Source organism: Pleurodeles waltl, chromosome 5 (assembly GCF_031143425.1).
Source record: "Pleurodeles waltl isolate 20211129_DDA chromosome 5, aPleWal1.hap1.20221129, whole genome shotgun sequence".
Classification (NCBI taxonomy): Eukaryota; Metazoa; Chordata; class Amphibia; order Caudata; family Salamandridae; genus Pleurodeles; species Pleurodeles waltl.
Window position 1 is genome coordinate 1790848439 of NC_090444.1, and position 6457 is coordinate 1790854895.

Here is a 6457-nt window from a genome sequence, read left to right on the forward strand (position 1 = left end):
AGGTGAGCATAGGGTAATTTGGGGCTTGATTGAGCCTTACCCTAACTAGGATTGTGGTTGCTGCTTGACCAGGGCTTGCACCCGAGCCAACCATTAACCCAATTGCTAACAGTGAACCACAAAAAGTCATTAAGTTAACCTGTGATTTTAAGTTACCCTCAGGTAATTTGGCACAAAGGCAGCCAGTCTTAATGTGAAGACAACATGCTAGGTATTCATGCAATATTCAAACAGTAATCAAGTGAAAGCACAGCATAAATAAAAATTCCACACCAATTTAGAAAATCAGAGTAAAGTGTAATAAATGATTTGACATCAAGGTGATAAAAATCCAATCAGTAGAAACAGAGATATGCAATTTCATAGTTTTAAGGTAAGTATAGCACTTAAAAGCACAAAGTGCCACTTGCAGTTATCAGGTCATGCAAGACCCTGCGAAAGTCACAAGTTCAGGCTGACCATGATAGAGCACAGTCCAGATTCAGGGACCAGGTTAGCCCAGTTGAAAAAAGTTAGATTCTATAGAAGCGGCACGAAGAGTTGAATTTGCAGTGGAGAAGGACACGAAGGGCAGGGAAAGAGACACAGATGGTTGTTGCTCTAGCATGAAGAGCAGGAGGGCATTGCTGATGGTCATTGCTGTAGCATGAAGATCCTGCTGGTTGTGGTGGATGCTTATTGCTGGAGCACTGCATTGATGGTCACTGTTGGTTGCCAATGCTGTGGCGCAAAGTGCATATCCCGCATTGCTGGTCGTCGCTGGTGGTCTCTGTAGTACAAAACGCTGGGTCCACTGGAGCTTCCCATTGGCAGTTGTCAAATGCAGCAAGATCTTGTTGTGATAGGGCCCGTTTGCAGTTGAGAAGAGCCCAAAACATTAGGATTTTTCATTTTGCTTTAGGAGGAGCTCAACTGATGCCACACCAAGGGTCCAAGAACTGAGGGGCAAGTTTTGGGGATAAGGAACTCAGTCCAGCAGAGGGCAGTAGGGCTCAGGCAGGTCAAGTTGTAAATCCAGACTTGCCCAATGCAGCAGGTCCTCTAGGCAGTTGCAGGGAGGACTCTGGAGCTTGTTGTGTCTCTGTAGCTCAGGACAAGAGGTTAGTCAGCTGACCCTTGGAGTCACTTCAGTCTGGGATGAAGGGTGCAGGTTCAGTCTTCCTTCTTAGACATCAGGGAAGATTTCAAGCAGTAGGGCAGTTCTTCTGCAAGTAGCCACATATCCAGGAGTGTACTGATGAGTAGGTCTGATGATCCTCATTTTATAGTTGGTGCCCACTCTGAAGTGGAAGACACTTCTAGAGTCTTTCCCCTACAGATATTGATGGAATTTTATGCCTTCCTGTCCTGGTCCCAGTCTGTCAGCAGGCACAATAGGCTAGTGTGAAGCCCTTTGTATGTGAGCTGAGGCAGTGTCTGTGAAGTGCAAGTGTGACAGATGACAGCTCCACCCGCTCATTAATTCAGGATCTCCCATCCTGCCAACACATATACCCTCTATCTTGTGGCTGTCTCGGAGGAATACACAAAGACCATCTGCCAAACAGTACCTGGTCATGTGACCCAGGTACAGGATGCAGACACCAAATGGTCACAGTAAGAAAATGCCAACTTTCTAAAGGTGGTACTTTCAGAACTGGGATTTAAAATACAACTTTGTCATTAAAGACAATTTTCAATCACAATTCATCGGACACCAAACATGTCATTCCTACCTGCTCCCAAACAAATGTTATCACTTATTAAATGTGATAAGGTAACCCAATGTTATCTTTTTGAAGAGGTAGGGCTTGTAATAGTGAAAAATTAATTTGAGAGCTTTTCACTACCAGGACACGTAAAACTTAAAACTACACGTCCACTTTTTAAATATAATGCACCCTGCCCTATGAGCTGATTACGGCCTACCGTAGCAGTGACTTAATATATATAAAAGGAAGGTTAAGACCTGAGAAAAGGTTTATTTTGCCATGTCAAAATGGTAGTTTTACATTTCATACACAGGCTGCAGTGGCAGGCCCGAGACATGTTTAAAAAGGCTACTTGGGAGGGTGGCACAATAAGTGCTGCAGGCTTCCTAGTAGCATTTAGTTTACTGACCCTTGGAACAGGTAGTACCATTTTCGTAGGGACATGCAAGTAAATAAATGTGCCAGTTTGGTGTAAGCCAATTTTACCATGTTTAAATGAGAGCGCACTTCAGCACTGATTAGCAGCAGTAAAGTGCACAGAGTCCTAAAGACAAATAAAAACAGATTCTGAAAAGAGGAGGGTTAAGGCATAAAGTTTGGGGAGGAACGTGCAAAAAGGGCCAAGTTCAACAGGACCTACATGCAATAAGGTGAGTTAAGAGATCATACCTCTGTTGCAACTCAAAAGCATATTTGTTAAAAACATTGAAAAAATGAACAAAAAATATGGCTTGCGCTTTGCACATGGAACACATTTTTATTTGAGCATTAAATAAAAAGGCCTTACAATAAAGAAAGCACACTGGAGAAGGCCAAGTGTGTAAGTCCTATCAATCTGAAAGTTCAGGGTTTTTGGGTGAAGAGTTTTTAATTTATTAAGTGAAGTTTTGAACCCTATTCAGCACATTTTTATCCCTAAGCACTTTTATGTAATTGCTTCCTGTGTGCATATCTATTTCCATGCCAGACACAGAGAGATGTTGCTAGGCATTGGTCTACTAGAAAAAATTTGATTTAAAGCATTTGTGCACTACTAAATTAAATTATATATCAACTAAGTGTACAGTTGCTCACCAGGCACCGATTTATAGTTGCACCTTAGAACACACCTCTCTGCTTGATGAAAGGATTTCTCCATTATATTACGAGGTCCAAATGCATGTATGTATGTACGTCAAAAGGCAGCAGAGCACTATACATGGGCTAGAACCATCCTTGTCTCTCTGCCCAGCCAAAAACTATTCCTTGCTAAAACAACAAAAGGTGATTAGTCGAATGCTTGTAAAATTTTCAGCCACTGCAATATCTCGGGACCGCCTTCCAGTATATTGTTTTTTTCCCAATGTTCCACTCCATAGAGGGAGCAACCATAGGCAACTCAATCTTGGTCCTGCTCCATGAGGTACATTCCAGTCTGAACTGACAGACCAGATATCCTATGAGATGGAACACAAGTGACTTTTGAATCATTTCAGCCTTGTTGGGCCCCATCAGTGATGTGCAACTTGCATTTTATGGCACACCAACCAGTAGCCCAGCTTTGGGAATACCTGTTGCACTTCAGGTCATACAATAAAACAACAAAAGGTGATGGATTGAATGGTTGCAGAAATCTTAGCCATTGGAAATTGCTTGGGCTGCATTCCAGTCCATTGATAAATATTTCTAGGAGAGCAATTATGCTGTAAAATGCACTGTGGCACCATCAGCCGATATCTACCTTCAAGTGCGTGATGTCTGAGTCTTATGCAGGGGATGAGGATCCGAATATAACAAACCTACAATGATTGGACCATGCATGTTTATCTCAATACTCTCTTTCATGTGCCTACCTAGAATAGCTTACAGGGAGCAAATCTGTTAATGAAGAGCTGTCACTCATTGTGACATAAACCCCTCCAGATCATCTGTATCACCCCCTATAATAGCAGAATTAATGCCAAACTCTTTGAGAATTCAAACCATGTCTGTTGGTGTGACATCTTCTAACACTATGCCACAATTTATGGAGCATATACTATCACCTCCAAACTACAAAGTTAACCTCAAAGTTAAAATTCTACATTGTACTTATTGTTTTATAACTGTTTACCTTATTTACACGTATACCGTTGGGCAACATCTATGGACCTAATCCACAAAGGTCTGAGGGCTACTACTACTTGTAGCAACACTGTGAACACTCAGATCTAACAAAGATTTTTCTGAATTTACTCAGTTTGTAATGGTGCATCAATGAACTCCAACAGCATACTACCAGAATATTGAGTTTTTAGTGGTATGCTACGAAAATAGTGTAGAAAAATATTAACTACCAGAATATCCTGAAGGTATGTATACACAGGTAAATGTAGATTTTCTATACTTAACTTCACATATATGTACCTTGATGAACTTTGGCCCTCATTGCCTGGCGGTGGGTGATAAAGTGGCGGTAATACCTCCAACAGCCTGGTGGTAAGTACTGCCAAATTATGACCATGGCGGTGATATCTCGGATAGACAGCCAATGTACCACACCAACTGCCAGGGCGGAAACAACAGCAAACACAGCGGTAGCCGGCAACAGCCAGGCGGCAGTCAAAGTTCCGCCCACCATATTAAGACCCTGCAAACCGCCACCTTTTCCGGGGCAGCACCAACGCCAACAAAAGCCTGGCAGAAACAGAGCACAGAAGTGAAAGGACTCACCGTTGGAGACACAGGGAAGAACCATGGCGCTCAAGAACCAGAACTGCAAGTTTTCCCGATGATCTTCTACGTCATACTCCACCTGGAACGCCGACTAAGACGACAATGGTGAGTACAGCCTCATAGCACACAAGGAAGGGTGGGAGGAAAACAAGAGTGACACACACACGCACCACACACATAAGACACACACACCATACAAACAAGCAGCTGCACTACAAAAACAATTTGACCCAGAAATTTGGCAGAATAATGCAAGGACAACAGGAATTCACGAAAGTGATTGTGATCAGTTCAACATCAAAATTAACAATCTGATTTGGCTATGAAACAGATATGTGCACTTGTATAAAAAAAGGGACACTGCCCAGTCCAAAGTTCAAAGGGTTCACATGGCCACAGGGCACAGTCGAAGGCCCAACTCCGGATAGAACACTGCAGGGGCATGAGTTTGCAAATAGGCAGGCACCTCGGGGGGTACCTCAGCTGGATGCGGGAACAAGCCCACTGGTTCTGGAGGGGGCAACATGCCCATTGCTCTTTGTCCTGGGGAGTGCAAGGCCACAGTCTCTCAGGTCGGTGAATATCCTACTGATTCTGGAGGGGGCAACATGCCCATTGCTCTTTGTCCTGGGGAGTTCAAGGCCACAGACTCTCAGGTGGGTGAATACCCCAATGGTTCTGGAGGGGGCAACATGCCCATTGCTCTATTCTGGGGAGTGCAAGGCCATAGTCTCTCAGGTGGGTGTCTTTCTCACTGCTTCTGGAAGGGGCAACATGCCCATTGCTCTTCGACCCGGGGAGTGCAAGGCCACGGTTTTTGGAGTGGGTGTCTTTCCCACTGGTTCTGGAGGGGGCAACATGCTCATTGCTCTTTGTCCTGGGGAGTGCAAGACCACAGTCTCTTGAGTGGGTGACTTGCCCACTAGTTCTGAAGGGGGTAGCCCACACAGTAGCTCCTGGAGGGTGGACTACATGGCGTCTCTCGGCGGTGTAGGTTGTATGTTGGTGGTGGTTGGGGGAGGCTCCTGGGCAGCCCCTGCACTCACTGATGGCTGCACATCAACGGCTGGCGGTGGGGGCCCCATGGCAGCTAATGGTGGTAGCAGTGTTTGCCTGACAGCTTATGCTGGCGTAGAATGCCTCTTGTGCTCCTAATCATGGGTTGGGGATCCCTTACCCTTACTGGCAGTGTGGATGGGCTCTTCCCCTCTCTGCCTGGTGCTGCAGTTCCTTCCCCTTCCTCACAGCTTGTGCAGGCTCCTTCCCCTTTCTCTACAGCTGGTGCAGGGTCCTTCCCCTTCCTCACAGCTGGTGCCGGACTCTTCCCTCCATCCCAGGTTGTGCTGGCTCCTTCCCCTTCAGTGTTGTTGGTCTTGTATCCCTACCGCCACAAGTAAGTGGTGCTGCCACTGTCCCTGTGGACTGTTTGGCTGAGGTGCTGGGATGTGTCCTTGCTACCCTGCCCATACAAGCAGGACGGGAGGTAGGGAAGAGTTCAATCTGTGAGAGGAAAAGCTTTTTAGGGATGTTGGGATGGGAGGGGGGAGCAGTAATGGGAGTGGAGGATGAGGGTGTGGTTGTCAGAGCTGTATGTCTGCTGGATTTGGGTGCAGGTGCATGGGCTGTATGCTGTTGTGAGGTGGATTGCTGTTGGGTGTCTGAGTGCTTGCTTTTGTGTCCTTTAGGATGGGGGACAGGCACAGTGGGAGAGGACACAGGGGTCGCGTGCCTGGATGTTGTAGAGGTGTCTGCCAGTGAGGTGTGTGTTCTCCTTGGTGTGATGATGATGCTGGTAGTGGATATTGATGTAGTTCATGCAGGTGTGAGTGTGGACGTACCTGGGTGGGAGGTGGAGGAGGAGGAGGGAGAGACAGTGAAGGCAGTGGATGTTGTCGTGTCTGCAACTGTATGGTGTTTGTGAGAGTGCCTGTGGGTTGAAGTGTGGTGCTTGCGTTTGCCTGTGCCACACTTGTGTGGACTTGTGTGCATGCTCGTCTGCCTGTGTGCTTGGGATGGGTTGGGGTTGAGGAGAATGGGACTGGGAAGTGGAAGTTGGAGGGAGGGACGGTTGA